The sequence below is a fragment of the Sus scrofa genome, chromosome 1 (genome assembly GCF_054392235.1).
Source record: "Sus scrofa isolate SSC_HxYL_T2T_F1_AM1 chromosome 1, Sscrofa_HxYL_maternal_Yorkshire_Landrace_v2.0, whole genome shotgun sequence".
Classification (NCBI taxonomy): domain Eukaryota; kingdom Metazoa; phylum Chordata; class Mammalia; order Artiodactyla; family Suidae; genus Sus; species Sus scrofa.
Genome location: NC_139383.1, coordinates 102,423,103 through 102,437,165, shown reverse-complemented (window position 1 = coordinate 102,437,165; position 14,063 = coordinate 102,423,103). Strand labels below are relative to the sequence as shown.

Below are 14,063 nucleotides of genomic sequence, written 5' to 3'. Positions count from 1 at the left end.
ATAGGTTTGATTATTGAGTGTGTACTTATTAAATGCTGTTTCATCTGTTTTCACACATTAAATCTCTCTGATATTCTTTTCTCAAACTGTCCTTATGGGGGGCCGGGTTGCATTAGCTGTACAAAATGAGTTGTGGAATGTTTTCTTTTGCAACTTACAGGAAAAATTTTTTAATATTAGAATTATTTGTTCCAAAAATGTTAGGTAGAAATTTCCTGTACCGTAACTGGGTCTAGTGTCTGTGTGTAAATTTAGAAAAAGTAAAATCACTTAATGATTTTTAAAGTATTTAAATTTTTAGCATACACACAGAGAGACACACAGTGACTACTATCACTCTCTATCTTGCTTGCCTACTTTTTTTTAAAAAAAATTGAGAAAACACAAATGACATTTATCAAATTATATATATGATACAAAATGTCATATTGCCACAAATACCATGTGCCAGCAAACTAAAGTGAACAAAAAAAGTTTTCTTATTACTTTTTATTATATTAAGGAAATTAAATGGGTGAAATTTATTTTTCAAAAGAATAAACAATAAGGCACAAAATAAGAACAATTATTTTAAATTTAAGGATTTATGTTCTATAAAGGATAGCACAGGCAAAATTAATACATGATAGATAGAATGTAAGGAAAATTTTTAAGTCAAAAACCGACCAGAAATTCAAATCTTGGATAAGCAAAGAACATCTAAAATCAACTCAATAGTAAATTTGCAAAAAAATAAATAGATAATTTACAGAATAATAGAAACCCAAAATTCTAAAAAGAACATTAGACTGTAATCAAATTTACTTGTAACTAAAGGGCAGAAAATGAAAGAAAACAAGACAACGCTTTGCATCTGTTTTCCTGGCCAAAAAATATTAGGAAAATACCAATGTTCGCTAGGAGGTAAAGACATGGGAGCCCCCATGCACAAATGCTAGGAGTGTATACTGGCTAATCCATTATAGAAAATGATCTGGAAAAATTCATTCAAGTTAAATGTGTGCATACCTCCAGACTCAACAATTTTGTTCCTAGGAATACTCCCTAGGAACATTTCACCCTGAGTTATTTGTAGTGGAGACAAGTTGTAGATAACCTACTATCCATCACTAGGAAAACACATGAATAAATTATGATGAATGGACACCACAGAGCAGTGCTACTCAGTGTGTGGCCCAGGGACCAGCATCAGTCCTTGGACTCTGTTTCCACTCTATGATGCACTTAGCTACCAAAAGTGAGATTAAGCTTTTAAATGATCACAAATTTTGACAATGCTGAAAATTTTTTTATTGCTTTTTACAAAAAGAGACAAAACTGACATTTTAAAAAGAGAATGATACTTTACTACCAATACTTTGATAAACACTTCCACAAAGAATGCTACAATTACATGAGAACATCATGGCAGAAAAAGTTATTACTAAGAAAGACTGAAATGAGAATATAGAGATAAGTGTAAGGAAGATCATATAGAATTCTATGGATATTTGAAGATTTCAAATATGATGATGAGTATTTAAGCAATCATTAAATTCTAACTAATCATTCATTCTAATTAAAATGTGGAGTACATAAAAGAAAGATTAATTAAGTAAAAGTATATGTGATTTGTTCCTGAATTGATATAGTTAAGAAATACCAATCACTCTGCACACTGAGAAACCAATACTGGTCCATGACAACATCCTCAAACTATAGATGAAAATATCTAAGTCAGGTATCAAGTTTTAGACTTCAAAAATCTAAGTTAATTATGTCATGGAAATTATTCTCTCACCCCGCTATGAAATTAAAGATGATGCCATCTCCAATGCCAGAATTAAAGGATAGCAGTGGTCATAGATTTCTCTGCTCTTTTTTCTTTGCATCTTTTCAGCTGATATTTAATCTTTACCAGCCATAGAACAAAACAATGGCACTGGAATGACTGAATTCATTCTCCTTGGATTTGCTGGTCAACACAAGCCTTGGCTTGTCCTTTTCATAGTGATTCTAGTGATCTATGTGGTCACCCTGGTGGGTAACATTGGCATGATCCTGCTCATCAAGATCAATTCTTCCCTTCACACCCCCATATACCTTTTCCTCCAAAACTTGGCTTTTGTGGATCTCTGCTACACCTCTGCAATCACTCCCAAATTGCTGCAAAACTTTACAGGAACAGAACAATCTATCTCATTCATAGGATGCGTGGTGCAGTTGCTAACCTGCATGCTGCTTTTGCAACAAGTGACAGCTACAGCCTGGTTGCAATGGCAGTAGACCGTTATGTGGCCATCTGTAACCCACTCTGCTATCCAACAGTCATGTCCCAGAAGAGTCTTCATTCAGCTCATAATTGGTTCATACTTCATGGGCTTCCTAAATGCTTCTGTAAACACAGGTTTTACTTTCCAACTGAACTTTAGCAAATCCAATAAAATTAACCACTTTTTCTGTGATGAACCCCCAATTCTTGCCCTCTCGTGCTCCAGTATTTACTTCAACGTCATGCTACTAGCAGCCTTTGTGGGTTTAATTTGATGTTTACTGTGTTGGTCATCATCTTTTCCTACATATTTAACCTGGATGCCATCCTGAAGATCTCCTCTGCTGCAGGGAGGAAAAAAGCCTTCTCCACGTGTGCCTCCCACCTGACAGCAGTCACCGTTTTCTATGGGACTCTGTCTTACATGTATCTGCACCATCGCTCCCTAGAGTCTCAAGAGCAAGAAAAACTGGCTTCCGTGTTTTATGGGATTGTGATCCCCATGTTAAACCCCCTCATCTACAGCCTGAGAAACCAAGGTGTGAGAGAAGCTCTGAAAGGGGTTGGAAAGAAGTATTTCTAGCTTGGAAACCAACTACTAACTCAGCATGTTCAACAAGCAAGCCAAAATTTCTCTCTCATTTCTCAACAGTAGAAGGTGTGGCAAATATTTGGGAGTTACCAAAACATTCCTTAATTATAACAATAGATCTGAAATGTAATGAAAACATATTAAATTTTTAAATAAGTTTATTATTCATGTGCTCCTTAAAAGAAAGCATCTGGGAAGGTCTTTGATACTGCCTTTGTACATTTTGAGGAGATCATTTTTCAAATAACTGCACTTAAAAAAGCAAAGTATAAAAAAATTTAAGTACCTGCAACAGCTGAATGTTAAAAAACTCACCAAGACAAAAATCTTTTATGTTTTCCCTAAAGGAGTGCTATTACTCTTACTGTGACTCTATAGTTAATCTCTTTTATTTTTGTAAAGAATAATTGAAAGAGCCATTTTTTGGGGGAAATACAGAGAAAACAAAGAATGGGAAAAAGTACTTTAGTGAGTCCACATAAATATTCAGGCGTTATGGAACAATATCCCTCCTTTCTATACAGGGTTTCTAACCAACCAGGAAACTGACACAGGAATCAGGCAAATATGGGTCATGTCAATTTATTTTGATAAAATTGTATGTTAAATATAATATGAATCTCCCTCTATATACCCTCTTTCAGATGTACAAAATCTAGTGCAAAATTCAATCTCCAGAGCAGACTCATTTACCCAAAATTGATGGCTTATTTTCTACAGTCTCCAAGAGTGTGGAGAGATGGGGGAATCCAGGTTAAACATGAGAAGTCATACGTGGTCTTGGACATAATTATTCACTTCACTTAGGAAAAATAGAATCAAGCACAGACCCATCCTATTGAAAGGCATATTAACAAAAAAGGCTGGAGTTCCCACTTTGGTGCAATGGGATCAGCAGCATCTTGGGAGCTCTGGGTCACAGGTTCAATCCTTGTCTTGAACTCCATATGCTATGGGGCAGCCAAAAAATGAAAAAAAATGTTTAAAAATTAAAGAACATTTTTTTTTAAAGGCTGAGATCAAGTGTTATAGTTCTTTAAATCTAATTAATCGGTTAAACCACAGGATGTTCTGAGTGAGAAGATTGACAAGATGAGAGTTACTGCCTTTTTCAACATTTCCAGAAGTTTTAAATTATGGGCTGAATGATGAGCACAGAAACATTGTGATACGGATCCAGTTGTAACACAAACAAAGAATCCAGATGGCACCAGCCCATACAACCGAGTGCATTTTTCTAGAGAGACATCTCAACATTAGGAAACTCTGATCTTATGTAAGGCTGCTGGTGACCTGCCATATTTTCCTCTGCAGAGAGAAATTTTACTTTCACTTGTATTGTTAGCAACTCCTCTCCTGAGAGGGAAGGAAAGGTATTTACCTTTACTACCCCAAACTGTATCTGGAGACAGAGGCAACTCCTAAGTTTTGCTATTCTAATAGGTCTCCTTTTACAAGAATTCATAAATGTAATGGCTGTAAATACCTTGAGCAGAGGAATTGGACCATACCTAAATATTCATGGAACTATCTGTATATTAAATAATATTTTCTTGATATTCATAAAGTGAAAAAAACAGGAAATATATAGATGAAAGTAACACAATGATACTGTCATAGTAAACATTAATTTACATCTTCTAGTTCATGACAGGTCAAGTTGAGAAAAGAATTTTAAATACAGTTACAGATGAGCTATTTGAGATCATTAATGGCAATAAGTACATATTACAGAAACTATGTATTATTGAAGCTTACCAATCAAATACACTTATAGTTAAAATTTAGACTTATTTTGCTTCTGCTACTCACTCCATAGAAGCTGCAGCCCTCTCAGTAAGAGGAACTGGGAAAGAGCTTTTTTTTTTAAATTTTTATCATAGTTGCTTTACATGTTCTGTCAATTTCTGCTGTACAGCAGGGTGACTCCATTGTACACATACATACGTTCTTTTTCTCACATTATCCTCCATCAGATTCCATCACAAGCGATTGGCTGTGCTATACAGCAGGATCTCATTGCTTATCCACTCCAGATGCAACAGTCTGCATCTACCAACCCCAAACTTTCAGTCCATCCCACTCCCTCTCCCACCCATCCCCCTTGTCAACCATTAGTCTGTTCTCCATGTGCATAAGTTTTTTTCTTTTCTATAGATAGGTTCATTCGGGCCATGCACAAGTGCTGTCATGTAATATTTGTCTTTCCTTCTTCTGATTTACTTCACTTAGTATGAGAATCTCTAGTTCCACCCATGTTGCTGAAAATGGCATTATTTTGTTCATTTTTATGGCTGAGTAGTATTCCACCGTGTATATGTACCATATCTTCTTGATCCATTCATCCATCAATGGATATTTAGGTTGTTTCCAAGTCTTGGCTATTGTGAATAGTGCTCAATGAACATAGGATATCTCTTCTCCACACCCTCTCCAGCATTTTTTATTCATCATTTATTAATGGAACATAAAGACCCAGAACTGCCAAAGCAATCCTGAGGGGAAAAAGAAAAAACAAGCAGGAGGCATAATTCCCCCAGACTTCAGACAGTATTACAAAGCTACAGTAATCAAGACAGTGTGGTGCTGGTACAAAAACAGATATACAGACCAATGGAACAGAATAGAAAATGCAGAAATAAACCCAGACACCTTTGGTCAATTAATCTTTGACAAAGGAGGCAAGAATATAAAATGGGGAAAAGACAGTCTCTCCAGCAAGTGGTGCTGAGAAAACTGAACACTGCATGTAAATTGGTGAAACTAAAACACACCCTCACAACTATGCACAAAAATAAACTCAAAATGGCTTAAACACTTAAACATAAGATAAGACCAAATAAAACTGCCAGAAGAGAACAAAGGCAAAACATCCTCTGACATCAGCCATACAAATGTTTTCTCAGGTCAGCTTCCCAAGGCAATAGAAATAAAAATAAAACTAAGCCAGCCAATGGGACCTAATCAAATTTACAAGCTTTTGCACAGCAAAAGAAACCGTAAAAATAAAACAAAAAGACAACCTATGGAAGGGAAGAAAATAGTTTCAAACGATGCAACTGGCAAGGGCTTAATCTCTAAAATATGCAAATAACTTATATAACTCAACAGCAAAAAAACAAACAACCCAATTGAAAAATGGGCAGAAGGCCTGAATAGACATTTCTCCAAAGAAGACATATGCAGGGCCAACAAGCACGTGAAGAAATGCTCAACATCACTAATTATCAGAGAAATGCAAATCAAAACTACAATGAAGTACCACCTCAGGCTATCATCAACAAGCCTACAAATAACAAATTCTGGAAAGAGTTTTTATATGATCTGGGCTTTGCTAACTGAATTCTAATATGGATGAGGTAAGCAGGTACTCTCTCTAGATTTGAATACTGTCAAAATGATGACGATCATCACTGGATATCTCAGTAATCATTACTCAAGAAGTGGATGGGATTAAGTAGGAATAGTTATGTCACTGGTGAAAACGCAGCAGTCACTTAGAAGACAGAGTTGTCAGTACTTCTGCTGCAAGGTCCAGTTATAAATGCTATTTTTTATTGGTTTTCTGTGACCATTGATAATGTGTTTGATACATCACAGTCCAATTTATTGACAGAACTGATTTCATTCTTCATATTAACTCAAAACTAGGAAAACCTTTTTATTTGTCTCTTCTTTGCTTTTTCTCTTTCTTTCCTTCCTTCTCCTTTCCCTTTCCTTCTTTCTTGCCTTTTTTCATTTCTTCTTTCTTTTTTTTTAATGTGCCCATGGAAGAATTAAAGAAATATGATAAGCTCCAAAAACCAGAAATAGTGTGGAAAATATTCTCTGATCCAGTGGGCTAGATCTGTAATTTAATAATACAGCTTCAAGTTAAAAACACCTGAAATTCTACCACTTAATATTGAAATTCTCATTTAAACAATCCTTTAGTTGAAGATGAAATAAAACAGAATTGACAAATATCTATAAAATTACATTTTACAAGCCATTATAAATATCTATAAGCTACAAGGGGTGTTAAAATAAAAGTCTTTGAAAATTGGATTGTGATGATCACTGTACAACTAGAAATGTAATAAATTCATTGAATAATTAAAAATAAATATATTTGTTCACATACAAAAAATAAAAATTAAAAAATAAAGTATTTTACTCTATGAATACTCGTGTTAATAAATAGGAAATAATAATAAAGTATAAATTTCAAGACATGAGATAATAATATTTAAAAAAAGAAGAGGTAGGGGTTCCCATTGTGGCACAGCAGAAACAAATCTTACTAGGAACCATGAGGTTGCAGGTTCAACCCCAGGCCTTGCTCAGTGGGTTAAAGATCCAGCGTTGCTGTGAGATCCAAGTCACACACGCAGCTTGGATCTGGTGTTGCTGTGGCTGTGGTGTAGGCAGGCAGCTGTAGCTCCGATTAGACCCCTAGCCTGGGAACCTCCATATGTCGCGAGTATGATCCTGAAAGGACAAAAAAAAAAAAAAAAAGAGAGAGAGAGAGAGTAATAATTATTATTAATTGATACTAACACTATAAAGATAACAGAAATAATAAATAAGAACTCATTCTCTGTAGCTAAAAGTAACAATACAATGGATAAGTCAGTTGCTAATTTACCAAGAAAAACAATACCAGGGCACAAAGAAAAATTTTTAAATGAGAAACTCCTTAGACCAACAGTATCCAGATGTATTAGAGAACCTGTTGGAATGGATGTTTTTTGACTGAGAGAATACTGGTTGCCAAAAATTACCACAGAAGAGATTAAAGAGCAATTAACATAGAGGAAATAAAATAGTAAAAATGCAGCCTTCTCCCCAAAAATAGCATCAAGACCTCTTGGAAGAGTGAAAAAATCTTAAAATGGTGCAAAAACATTTTTAGTGTTTTAAAGTTTGAGGACCTATGCTGCCTGTTTTCAAATTTAACCTAAAGATATTGTAAATAAACCAGTTTTTGTAATAAAACAAACAAGATATATTGACCAATGGGACAAATATAGAATTAAAAAATGCAACAACAAACATGCGATAAGCTGAATTTCAACAAAAGTGCTAAGCCAATTCCATGATGAAATTATTGTCTTTTTTTTTTTTAATTTTCCCACTGTACAGCAAGGGGGTCAGGTTATCCTTACATGTATACATTGCAATTACAGTTTTTTCCCCCACCCTTTCTTCTAAGAAAATAGGAGTTCTCTTGGGTTAAGGATCTTTCACTGCAACAGCTTGAGCCATTGTTGTGCAAAAAAAAGAAGACCACGAAGAAGACAGAGTTCCCTCAGTGGCTTAGTGGGTTAAGAGTACGACTGCAGCAGCTATCAGGTCACTGTGGAGGTGCAGATTTCATCCCTAACCTGGTGCAGTGGGTTAAAGGATCTTAAAGGATCTGGCATTGCTGCAGTTGTGGCGTAGGACTCAGTGGTAGCTTGGATTCAGTTACTGCCCAGGAACTTCCATATGCTGTGGGTGCGGCCATAATATTTTTTAAAACAATGATGTTGAAAACAACCCTACAGCCTCCCCACCATATCCACAGTTTCTGAATTAGTGGAGTCAATGAACAACGGATCAAAAATATTATTTCACTCCTATAGTGCTTTCCTAGAAGACCCCACTAGTAAGCCTATTATTATTTGTCCTAACTCAAAACTCATTCAATGCCAAGCACCTTTTTTGCCTGAGGGCATTTGTTTAAAAAAAAAAATGAGGCCATGCTTTAACATTGCAGCTGCTGAAAGATGTAGGTAATATCAAGCCAAACAACAGTCAAAGCAAAATGCTTAAAAGCAAAAGCTACAGCATGAAACTTTCACAGTGGTATGGAAAACTTGCAGTATACTCCTGAACATCTGTAATTACAACTGTGAGCTTGACCCAGGGCTGTGTTCACTTTTGGGAAGGACCTAAGAAGATTTCAAACACACACTCTAGGTTATCCTAAGGCTATACTCAAGCAGGAAGTAAAGGTTAGTGTGGCATTATAAAATACCTATACCGAGGGTTAAATACATAATCTAACATATATTCAGATATTTGGCAAAGGCCAGGAAATTTATGGGGGCATAAAAGTCAAAACTTTTTTACATGCAAAATACAAAATTAGCAATATATAATATTGAGAAATACATATATGCAAATTTTATAAGGAAGGAAGGCTTCTTGACTCAGACTATCAATATAGAAGCAAACAAACTATTTTTAAGAGGGCAACATATATAAACAGGTAATTCACAGAAAAGGAAATACTAACTGTTCTTGGACATGGGAAAAGTTGCTCAATCTGGTTTGTAGGAGAAAACAGCAAATAAAACAAAAATATGCTTTTTTGTTAACCTATCATAATGACAAAGTATAAGAAAATTGTCTAAACCTTGTGTTAGAAAGGATTTGCAAAAGACGGTCACTCTAGATTTGCTAGAAGCAATTTAAATTGACAGAGTCGTGCTCCAAAGGACAGTTGGGCAATGTTTATCAAAATGTACAATGTTGATACCCTTTGACATAGAGGATCTTCTCCTAAATATCTTTTAATCCTGCAGATATATTCACACATACACACACTAGTCTATTTATTATAACATTGTTTTTATTAATAAAGATCTGAAACCATCTAAATGTCCACCAGTAGGGAAGAGAGTTTCATGAGACATGGTAAGCAATGCAGCTGTTCAATAAAATAACAAACAACCAATAAAGACTAAGATTGTTCTTTCCATGTACATCGCCCAGAAATATTGTTATATTCAAGCTGCAGAAAAATGTGAAGGATACACGGTCATTTATATGGGTGAGGAAGAAATAATATAATATTAGAATGTTTGCACATGCAATTAAAGGCTAATCTAGAAGAATACAGAATTGTAACAGTGAAATTCACCAGGGAGGGAAATTAGAAATTGGGAAACAAGGGATAAAGGGGGCAATGTTTTTTACTCTATGCACATTGGTACACCTATGCTTTTAACCACACTTCTGGTTTGTTATACACCTTCCCTCCAAAAAGGAAGGCAAGGCATTCCAGTTGTGGCTCAGCCGTTAAGAACCTAATATCCATGGGGATGCAGGTTCGATCCCTGGCCTCAGTGGGTTAAGGATCTGGCATTGCCAGAAGTTGTGGCATAGGTCCCAGATGCGGGACTGGCATTGCTGTGGCTGTTATTTTCCTTTGGCTGCTGATGATTTGTATCCTTTGTCCATAATAAACATGTAACTGTATGTGTAGTACTTTCCAGATGTGTTAGTCCATGAAGGCTCTGTTGACAGTGTACACAGACTGAGTGACTTCTAAACAGCAAACAGGTATTTCTCACAGTTCTGGAAGTTAGAAGTCTGGGACATGGCTAGAGTCTGGTGGAGTCAGTTTATGAGCTATTCCTAAATCAGTGAAGCAGAGAGATACTGTGGGAAACCTGCCACTAGTGACACAGGCAGAGCTGTCCACCACAGCTGTGCTGAAATCACGTAGCTGAGATGTGGTGCAGGACACACAGGTTGCTCCTATCCAAGTGACACAGGTCTAGCCAGCGGGATCTAAGTAGAAGTTTGCAGGACTTGGGGAAGCTTTTGTCGTTATGACCAGGAGTATGTGGTTATCACCCTACCTACCATCCAGGATCCCTTTTCTGCTCTGAAAGGGAACGTGATGCCTAGCACTATGACTGACATGTTAGACTGTGAGACAACAAGCATATGGGAGAGACTAAGCAAATCACAAATGTGAGCCTTGACTTCCAAATTGCTGCTGTAAAGGAAAAAGAAGGCTCTGGTTTTGTGAAAGTCCCAGCCAAAAGGAAGTTGGATTTTCTTCTACTCTCAGTAGACCACATTCCACGTACATTCCACTTGATTGTGCAATGAGGAATATTGAATGTCAGTTCACCAGACTTTGGCAATAACTCTCCTTCAGACAAGAAGTGACAGACTCACTGACTCTAGCTTTCTCCTCTCATTAATGAAAGGTTTAATACTAGAAGCCTCATGGCCAAACACTACTCAAAATCTCTCACATCACAGTTGTTATCTGAAATATTGTGAAGGTGTAAAGTGCTGATAGGAATAAGGGTGTCTTTATTGATACTTGATTTTGAAAATATAAACATTGCTAGAAAAAAGAAAGAAGTGATCAAGAGTCTTTTTTTCTTCAAATTAAAAAAATAGTCAAAGTGGTAATATACATAGTTATTCAAACAGTGGTAACTCTATTTGTAATATTAGGGACTGTGGACTTAAATTTAGATTAGCTTTGGATTTTGGATTTTTTTTCTCCAGATGCTCCTGCTTTTTGCTGATTATGATGACAAGATCAGCGTTCTAGAACTGAACGCAGATTCATAGACATTGTAAAAGTTATTCAACCTGATTTTTAACAAGAAAAATTTCTAAAGGTGTTGTTCTACAGCAAAGCAACACACACACATGAAAAGGCCCTAATGACAATAGCATGATTAAACTCACCTTCTCTAGAGAAAGCTTAAATGCTCTTTAGCTGAAAATAACTACTGAGGCTTGTTTATTCCAATTCCATCACAGCCTCTGAAAGCTCAGGTTCTCAAGGGAGCAGGGATCTATCCCTTAGGCTCCAGCTTTAAATTCCCCAGTTAGGAGGAAACACACAGAGAGCCTGGTGGCCAATCATCCTGTGCATGGTGCAGAAAGAAAATCTGGGTGCAAATCAGGTGTAAGTAAGAGAAAGCAAAGCCTGTTTTGCAAAGCAGCCAGGTATCATCCCAGTGTGTGCTGGTAATGGTGGAGCACAGGGCTCAGAACGAAAGTGTCACCCCAAGACCAGGAATAATCACTTCTTCCATGGAGATGCAATGAAAATGGAGTGAGGAACTGAACTGGGCTGCGTGTTGTCTGAGGAGGATATGAATGAGCACATGATTGAATGATTACATGAAGGAGTGAGTAGCAGTGAGCAGCAGAAGGCTTTAGTGTGGTATGTGCATGAGTCCTTATGACCTGTTTTGAGTGCCCTTTCAGTGCTGCCCCTGTGCTGGGAAGTTTACATCAGTCATGTCACTTTGTCACATCATTACAAGGCAGACATGACTGCTTTCCCTTCCTCTTCCTTCTTAAAACAGTTAAAGTTCTTTTAAAATGTAAAGGTGATGAAGTTTAAAATTTCAAAGAACTTGTGGCACAGTGTGTTAAACATGTGAATACAATGCCTCATGTCGCTGGAAAGGTGAGGGTTCAATCCCTGTCCAGCACAGTGGGTTAAAAGATCTGGCATTGCCACAGCTGTGCCCTAAGTCACAATTGTGGCTTGGACTCAATCTCTGGCCAGGAACTCCCATATGCAGTGGGTGCAGCCATAAATAATAATAATAATAATAATAATAATAATAATAATGGTAATGATAATAAAGATAAAGCTGAAAGGGCTGCAAACAGTCTCCTTAGGAGTGGAATTGGTGAGAGGGAAAGGATTGCTAAATTTTTCCATTGCAAGTTTACTAGTTTAACTATGTGCAAAGATTTTGGGAGAGAGGACAAGATGGCAGAGGACTAGGGAGACACACTCACCCTCTCCCACAAGCACAACAAAAAAAGCACATCTACAGAATAAATGACTCACACAGAACAGCAACCAATCGCTGGCAGAGGAACCTAAACTCCAACAACGGCCAAGGAGTTCGTGACATTACTGGGCAGAATGGGAGAAAAAAGGAGAGTGAGAGAAGGTGAATCTGAGGGGGACGGGCGCTCCTGAAAGGGAACTGCGGAGGAGAAAGGGTTCCTGCACCCTGGAAAGTCACCTACCGGGGGAAAGATCAAACAAACCGGAGAAATCTTCAGATGCAGAGAAGAGTGTAGCAGTAAGTTGGAGTACGGAAAAGCCGATCAAGAACCGAACGGACCATCTAAACTACGGGCACAGTCACCAAAAATTGAGATGCCTGGGTGGGGGCTGGGCACCAAGACCTCTGCTCCAGAGGTTAGTCCCCGGGAAAGGGCCGGGGGATGCCTGGGTGGGGGCTGGGCACCGAGACCTCACCTCCGAAGGTTAGTCCCTGAGAAAGGGCCTGGCAATGCCTGGGTGGGGGCTGGGCACCGAGACCTCGGCCCAGGAGGATAGTCCCCGGGCTGGGGGGGTGGGGCGGAGCCGAAACTGCTTGGGAGGTCTAGAAACCATTTGATGGGGCAGAGACTGCCTGGGAGACTAGAAAACAAAGCTGTCCCAGAGGAAGGGAACAATACTCTAGGGGCGGGGAAGTGGAAAGCCGCATCAGAGGGAACCTGGGAGAAGAGCCTGGTCTGTGCCCATGCTGGGGAGGGGAGAGATGAAGGGGTGGGTCCCCATAGAATACCCCCACACCACAGCAAGCTTACAGGTCTGCTAGCTAGCAGAAAGCTGTGCTTCCCAGTGCATTCCCTCCCCCAACCCCTGCCACCCCTACACTCTCGCCGAACCTAGGGCTGCCTGCCATCCAGGAGGGCTGGCCTCAACAATTGCCTGAAGCCTACCACCCCAGGGGCTGACCCTGCACAGGCCAGCTTGCCCTTTGGAGGGGCTACACTTCCGCAGAACAGCACCAAACACCACCAGCCCTGGAGAAAAGGCCTGCAGCCCAGAAAAGCTAAAACAAGTCTAGCCAGGCTGTGAATAGATCGGCCTAATTCTCGGATGGTTTTTCTGAGTTGGGCTGCCCCAGGGAGGAGCCTCTTGGTCTTCAACAGCCTTGCTACCCGCCCAAGCCCCCAGGGGGTGCTGAGACCTAGTGGACCAGCTGCATAGGACTGCCAGCTCCAGGCAGGACCCCCTACAGCCCAGAAAAGCTGAAACAAGTTGGCTGAGTCGGGAAAAGATCTCAGATGGTCTTTCTGAGTTGGGCTGCCCTAGGGAGGAGCCTCTTGGGTCTCCAAAGGCCCTGCTACTGGCCCAAGTACCCAGGGGGTGCTGAGACCTAGTGGACTAGCTGCATCGGACTGCCAGCTCCAGGCAGGACCCCCCGCAGCCCAGAAAAGCTGCAACAAGCCTGGCCGAGTTGGGAAAAGATCTCAGACAGTCTTTCTGAGTCTGGTGGCCTTGGGGAGGAGCCTCTTGGGTCTCCAATGGCCCTGCTACCCACCCAAGCCCCCAGGGGGTGCCCCACTCCCACGGAATTGCCTCTCAGCACCACCCGCCCCCTGGAAGAGCCCCTGCAGCCCAGAAAAGCTGCAACTCGCCCAGATAGTGAAAAGATCTGCCTACATTCTCAGGCC

The 14,063-nt window shown here is 39.1% G+C and overlaps 1 pseudogene; it reads left to right on the top strand.

The window, feature by feature from the left end:
- Positions 1-1,926: 1,926 nt before the first annotated feature.
- Positions 1,927-2,834, top strand: LOC110256979 (olfactory receptor 5AK2-like; annotated as a pseudogene).
- The last annotated feature ends 11,229 nt before the right edge of the window (positions 2,835-14,063 follow it).